Source organism: Schistocerca cancellata, chromosome 2 (genome assembly GCF_023864275.1).
Source record: "Schistocerca cancellata isolate TAMUIC-IGC-003103 chromosome 2, iqSchCanc2.1, whole genome shotgun sequence".
Lineage (NCBI taxonomy): Eukaryota > Metazoa > Arthropoda > Insecta > Orthoptera > Acrididae > Schistocerca > Schistocerca cancellata.
The window spans coordinates 671,321,106-671,327,105 of record NC_064627.1 but is presented as its reverse complement, the minus strand read 5'-3'; the positions used below and the strand labels follow the sequence as shown (position 1 = coordinate 671,327,105).

The 6,000-nt window shown below is 37.4% G+C and overlaps 1 protein-coding gene across 3 annotated transcripts in view; it reads right to left on the bottom strand.

Moving 5' to 3' along the window:
* Nucleotides 1-4,270: 4,270 nt before the first annotated feature.
* The window catches only part of LOC126162388 (enoyl-CoA hydratase, mitochondrial-like), a 43,730-nt gene continuing 42,000 nt past the window's right edge, over nucleotides 4,271-6,000 (bottom strand). For 2 of the 3 annotated variants that reach the window (XM_049918865.1, XM_049918866.1), the window contains exon 8: nucleotides 4,271-4,560. The gene's annotated coding sequence lies outside the window, so the exon portion shown is untranslated. The remainder of the gene's footprint in view (nucleotides 4,561-6,000) is intronic. The other variant, XM_049918864.1, reaches the window with a different exon arrangement.

The following is a 6,000-nucleotide window of genomic DNA, read 5'->3' as shown; positions in this document are numbered from 1 at the left end:
ACTTAATTAATTAAAGTGTTGTATTTTTCATTCATGTCATGAGCACTGTGTTCATCACTCCAGTTCATGTGTTTGAGGAGTGACTTAAATTAATTAATTTTTGGTGTAACCACTAATTTCATGAACCCAGATTTAGTAGATTTATATCATGTTTTGTATTAAAATGTATTCATATTAAAATACTGTCACATTGCAAAAGGCCATTGACTATTGGTTTTGTAATACAATTTTGTTCATTAGACCTATCTATAAAGAGGTTATCAATGGTTGTTTGTACACAATTAGCTACCCAAGTTGGGAAGTGTACAGCAGAAAATAAGGTGAATGATAATGTTACTGGCTGCAGTAAATTCTTACTGCAAGAGTAACAATCTGCTTTAACATCACCAGCAAACACTGTTTCTTTATTTTTTGCTGAGCTTCAAGATAGTTTATGACCAGATTAAAATTATCTGCAGGTTCTTAGTATGTGCTTACTATTATGAAATTCTACTTCATTACAAAAGCTTCTGTATGCTGCTCCAGGAAAAATTTATGAATGTCTGTGTTCTTGTATCTATGATAGTTTCTGATTAATGTGCAATTCCTCCTTTCTCCATCTCTACTTTACAAAAGTGAGATGCAAATCTAAATCCTGTAACACTTAACACATCTATACTGGTGGTCACATGATGTTCATCGAGGCAGATTATGCCAGCTGTGTTTGTTGGCTCTAATTCATCTATGAAAATAGGTAGTTCATTAATTTTACTTCTTATTCCTTGAATATTTTGGTGCAATAAGGATATCTGGCGTTACACATTGAGTGAGATAAAACTGGGTGTAAATAAAATTTCTGCTGACTGCTGAAAATTTTTGTCAAGGTGCTGTTTGTCCTAATGAAATATGACAGAATTATGCTCTTTGGTTTCTTTTCACAAAGTGAAGATTTGTTTCAACCCCAACCTCCCTTAAAACTCTATTTCTTTCTGTCCTTTCTATCCTGAAGAAGTTGTTGTTCTGACACCTGTAACCACTGGTACTTTACCCCCTCCCCCCTTATATTTTCTGCTATTGACACAGCCAGTTTATCCTTCCCTTTAGTGTTGAAGATGAAGACCATGCCAACTACTCATATGATCCCACCTACTGGCAGAATCAATGGGAACCACACAAATACGTGAACCTGCACCTGACACATTCAGCCTTTCCAACTCCAAATTAACTCTTCCGATAGAAGAGTTCAAATGAGGTTGGTCGTGGCATCTCAAAACAGATACAAACTCAACACTGATATGTCTTGATGCTGAACCAATCTTTATCATGTCACACTTTATATTGTACCCAAGATTTCTGTCAATAATATTGCCCAGCCCACCAATTACAATTACAATGTCTTCCTTGGTGAAGTCTTTAGAAGGTTATCCTAAATCATCAGTCACTGGCTCCAGGCCAGCACTAGATTTTAAAAAAAAGTACTCTGAGCCTAGTTCATTCTGTTAAAGTTGCCCCACACCTCTAGCACCAGAACTACCAAACAACAAGACTTACTCTTCATTTCCTGACTTCCCCCTGCATTCTTACTTTCCAGTTTACAAGTGACAGTTTATTTTGCCCTGCCTGGACCTACATCAGTTTCTAACTGAAGCAACAGTTCAAACTTATTTTTCACATTGACCGTAAAGCTGTCACATGAAGTTCTAAGCCTGATCCTTCTGTTACCTGTTGGCATTTTCCACCTCTCTTTACCCTTTTTACCCTTCTCTCTTCTTAACATGTCTAGATCTTTCCTATCATTGTTCAATTCAGCCTGAAGGGCAGCAATTTTCCTCTCCTGTTCCACTGTCTTCCTATCTGTACTACATATCCTACAAAACCACTGACGGGCCTCATTTACTTTCCCAGTTCCCACACTTCTAGTCATCCCAATGGAAAAATCTGCTGCATCTTTCACATCAGATCCCCAAACTAACTATTTCATTGTGAATCAGGCACTTATCATACATTAAAAAAATAATACTTTACTAAGAATAAGTAAAATTTCCAATAAATAAGAAAACACATTTACAAAAATTTACCCTATGTGCAACTGTATGTAAAAAGTCTATTCAGGCAAAGTTTCTGAATCAAGCAATTTAAATGCATACCACATTCTGGAAATATGAACTCAGTAATGAACAACACGCTCTACTTAAATTGCTGGAAATAAAAAAGAACAATTCAGTGCAACTTATGGGGACTAAGATGGAAGAGGAGATCCTAGAACTTTTCGATCATCTTCCTTACTTTTTGTTCAGTGACCAATATTTTGAGGAAAACCCTCAGTAGCTAACCTTATTTTGCAAGACCTCAAGGACAAAGCACTTCAATCAGCAGTTTTCAAACCTAAATGTTTTTGGACATATATACACAATACCTTTGAGGTGTGGTCACATAGGGTAGCAACGAATCCTTCTTTTTGAGAACATCCCAATGCCCTCCAGCCGAGCATTTGTTTCAACATGGAAGAGGAGGAAAATAGTGATCTCCCATCTCTGCATGTCATGGTTCATAGGAAATAAGATGGCTCCTGGGTCACAGTGTTTTGTAAAACAGCATGTACCAACCTATACATATGAGTTATAATGTTACTGTGTATTACGAACACTCATTCATAGAACTTGATTTGGAGAGACTGCCAGTAAAGTTCAGCCACCTCCACTGTATGTTTGTCTAGAACAGACACGCCAGTAGGCAGATTCACAGCACATTCTGACCAGCATGCATTAGATCTCCAGAGCAGCCAGAAAAAATGGAGAACTCCACTAGGATGGTTTCCCTGCTTATTTTGGCAGGCTGCCCTTCAAGACTGGAAGGCTTTCCACACACACACACACACACACACACACACACACACACACACACACACTCCTTGTTCGGGACCTTAAGGCTCAAGAGATGTTGATTAGCTGCTGCCATTTGGCCTCAACTGATGCAGTTTGGAGTGCACACACACACACACACACACACACACACACTCCTTGTTCGGGACCTTAAGGCTCAAGAGATGTTGATTAGCTGCTGCCATTTGGCCTCAACTGATGCAGTTTGGAGTGCATGCGGTCAGTACACCACTTTCCTGACAGTTCTGACTTTCCAGACCTATGAGCAACTACTTCCCATTCAAGTAACTCCTTAACTGACACCATGAGTCTGAATGCACTCCATACCAGTCCCATCAAGCAAAAATCCTGACAGTATCAGGGATTGAATCTGGGTCCTCCGCTTGGCAGCTATCTACGCTGACCACTCGGCTATGAAGGTAGACCACACAAGACTAGGTCAGCCAGAATAATCTAGAGCTGCTGAGCACTGTGTTGATAAAGAACAAAGCATGAATTATGGAGAGATCAGGATTCTCTCACCCTCCTTCACACACTGGTTTTGGTGAAACTAATGCATGGTTGGCTACAGACAATGGAATACAGTGAGAAAATACTGATGAGGAATCAAAGCCAGGAGAGCTAAGCTGGCACCAACACCTTACCCATGTACACCACAGCTAGCTGCCACAGCTGCATGATGGAGGTATTGTGCACCTTAGACAAAATGGTCCAACAATACTCCTCAGAGCCTTTCAAACAGTAATTGTATTAGGAGAGTGTCAAACATCTAAGCTAGGATAATGCAGTTTCATGTGTATATGAATGTTTGTTTTTGTTAACCAATTTTGCTGAAAAAGAACATTGTCAGAAAACTCATCAGTGTTTAAAATCTTATTTGTCTGTCTGTTTTTCACTTGATAGGTCAGATATTCGTGGATTGTTACCTTTACTCTTTCCATTTTTAGTATTTTCATTTTTTTTTTATTTTTATTTATTTTTTTATAAATATAGTTAGCTGATCAGACAAGGTGGATAAAGTTTCTCATATTACCCATGAGCAGCAAGTTTCAAATGGTTTTTGCATTTCTGGAAGCCTGAAAAGTGTTATTCAAAGCATGTAGGTACCTATCCTATTCTTCGCTTTTGTCCCATTGTATAATGGGAGTGTCAAGCTTGACATCTGATGCCTTATACTGCCCCTACAACAGCAGACCATCTGCTCCATCTGCTGATCACATCAGTGCAATGCTAGTGTTCTTATGGTACCTGCTAATTTTCTTGTTGTGTTAGCTGCTGCCACAGCTTCAAGAACAATGAATCAATGAATACACACAATTAAGTGCATGCTGCCTCTTTGTTAGATTCCTATAATTAGGGAACATGCAGCACCATCTTCTCTGTGTCTGCACTTGAAAAATATTTTTTATTGTTATGATCAGCCAGCTTGACAGAGCACCTCTCATTACCATTAGATGATGAAGTTGAATGTCAGTAGATGGGGAATTTATCTTTTCAAAACCTCATCTTTTATTTTTTTAGAATATTATGAATAATTTTTGTTGTTGTTAAAGGACAGAAAATGGACTCAGTATGCTTCTCATTGAAGGTAATGCATGCATGACTGGAGTAAGAAGACATGAGTGATATGCCCGCTGAACTGTTGTTAATGGCTGAAGAATGAAGAAACTCTGCAGTCATGTTTCCCGCCATCAGGACACTGCAAAAAGAAAACAGTAAGAGTTATATTCTGCAGAAATACATATTACATGCTACTAAGACTGCAGATTTAAAGCTGTGAGAGAAAACAATTCATTATGTTCTATAAATGTAATAGTTGTGTCTAATTATTTTAACAAAACCCTTTTCTGTTTTTGAGACTCATATTGATATCTTGCTAAATGAAACAGTTCACAGGCAATAAACACGAAGTTTCGATAATACACTATTCCATGACTGATATGTTATTGTATGGTGAAGTATCATGGGCTGTGAAAAACGGTCTAGTATCTAAAGAGGTTGTCATAAAAGCTTTCCATACATGCTCTGCTAGTAATCAAATGCACGTGATTATCAGAGTCTGTAAATTATGCTCTATGTGTGAAATAAGAGGATGTCTGTTGGTGCTGATGTACTGTATAAAGTTGGCACTATAACAAGAATATTACAACTAGCAAAGCAATTATCAAACAGTGCATCAAAGTATTTCCTAACATCATGCATAATATGTGTTTCATCACTGAGATGACACCAACCTCTCAGAATTTTTAATCTCACTTCATTTCAAATGTATCAGAGTACATGTTAAAAAATCATTCTACAAAAAGTTTTATTTAATGTCTTAGGAAATGCAGTTAGTGGAAATAAGCCTTTGAGAACCATAGATATCGTCTATTGAACCTCAACAGAAACTTTTATGGACAGCCTCTAAAAGTTAACGATACAATTCCAAACCAGCTTCTACTGGCCAGTTATGGTACCTCTGCATCACTGCACTGCAAGTTGATAGCTTTCTTCAAAAGTACTGCAACTCCCAATTTACACAGATATTGGATGATTGGCAATAGATAAGTAGCAATCCTTCATGTCTTAATGCATGGATTACTGTCTTTTCTTAGTTCAGTGACTAGACTACTGAAGAATATCTCAACACAAACCACAAACATTATCATACATTGTAGTATATGCAGGTGTGTGGTTTGCATATGCAAATGACTCAATGTTATGTGAAGTGTGCATACAGAAATTTAAACTCTTGAAATCGTTGATAATACCATATGGTTGCAGTGGCTCTCTCAAAATATCTATGCATTCTTAATAAAAATGATTCATTTTGATATGGTGTTAGTTAATGAAGCAAGACTCAGAACCAGTCTCTCTTTACTATGTAAGTGGTGTTTCACACATAGATACAGACGCCTTCAGCACAGGAAAATGAGTGAAAAGATTGCTAGAATTTTACTGTCATAACAATTTCACACATGCCTGAAACTAAATAGGGTGTAATGCAAAATGAAAACATCAATGAAACATCCTGCTTTCCATACTGTGAATATTTATCTTGATAGTATGGTAGGAGAGCTAATAAATTTACAAGTGCCTCAAAGTGTTATGCAGATAAAATAACTTATATGAGGAACAGAAAAAAATGCAAAGAAGT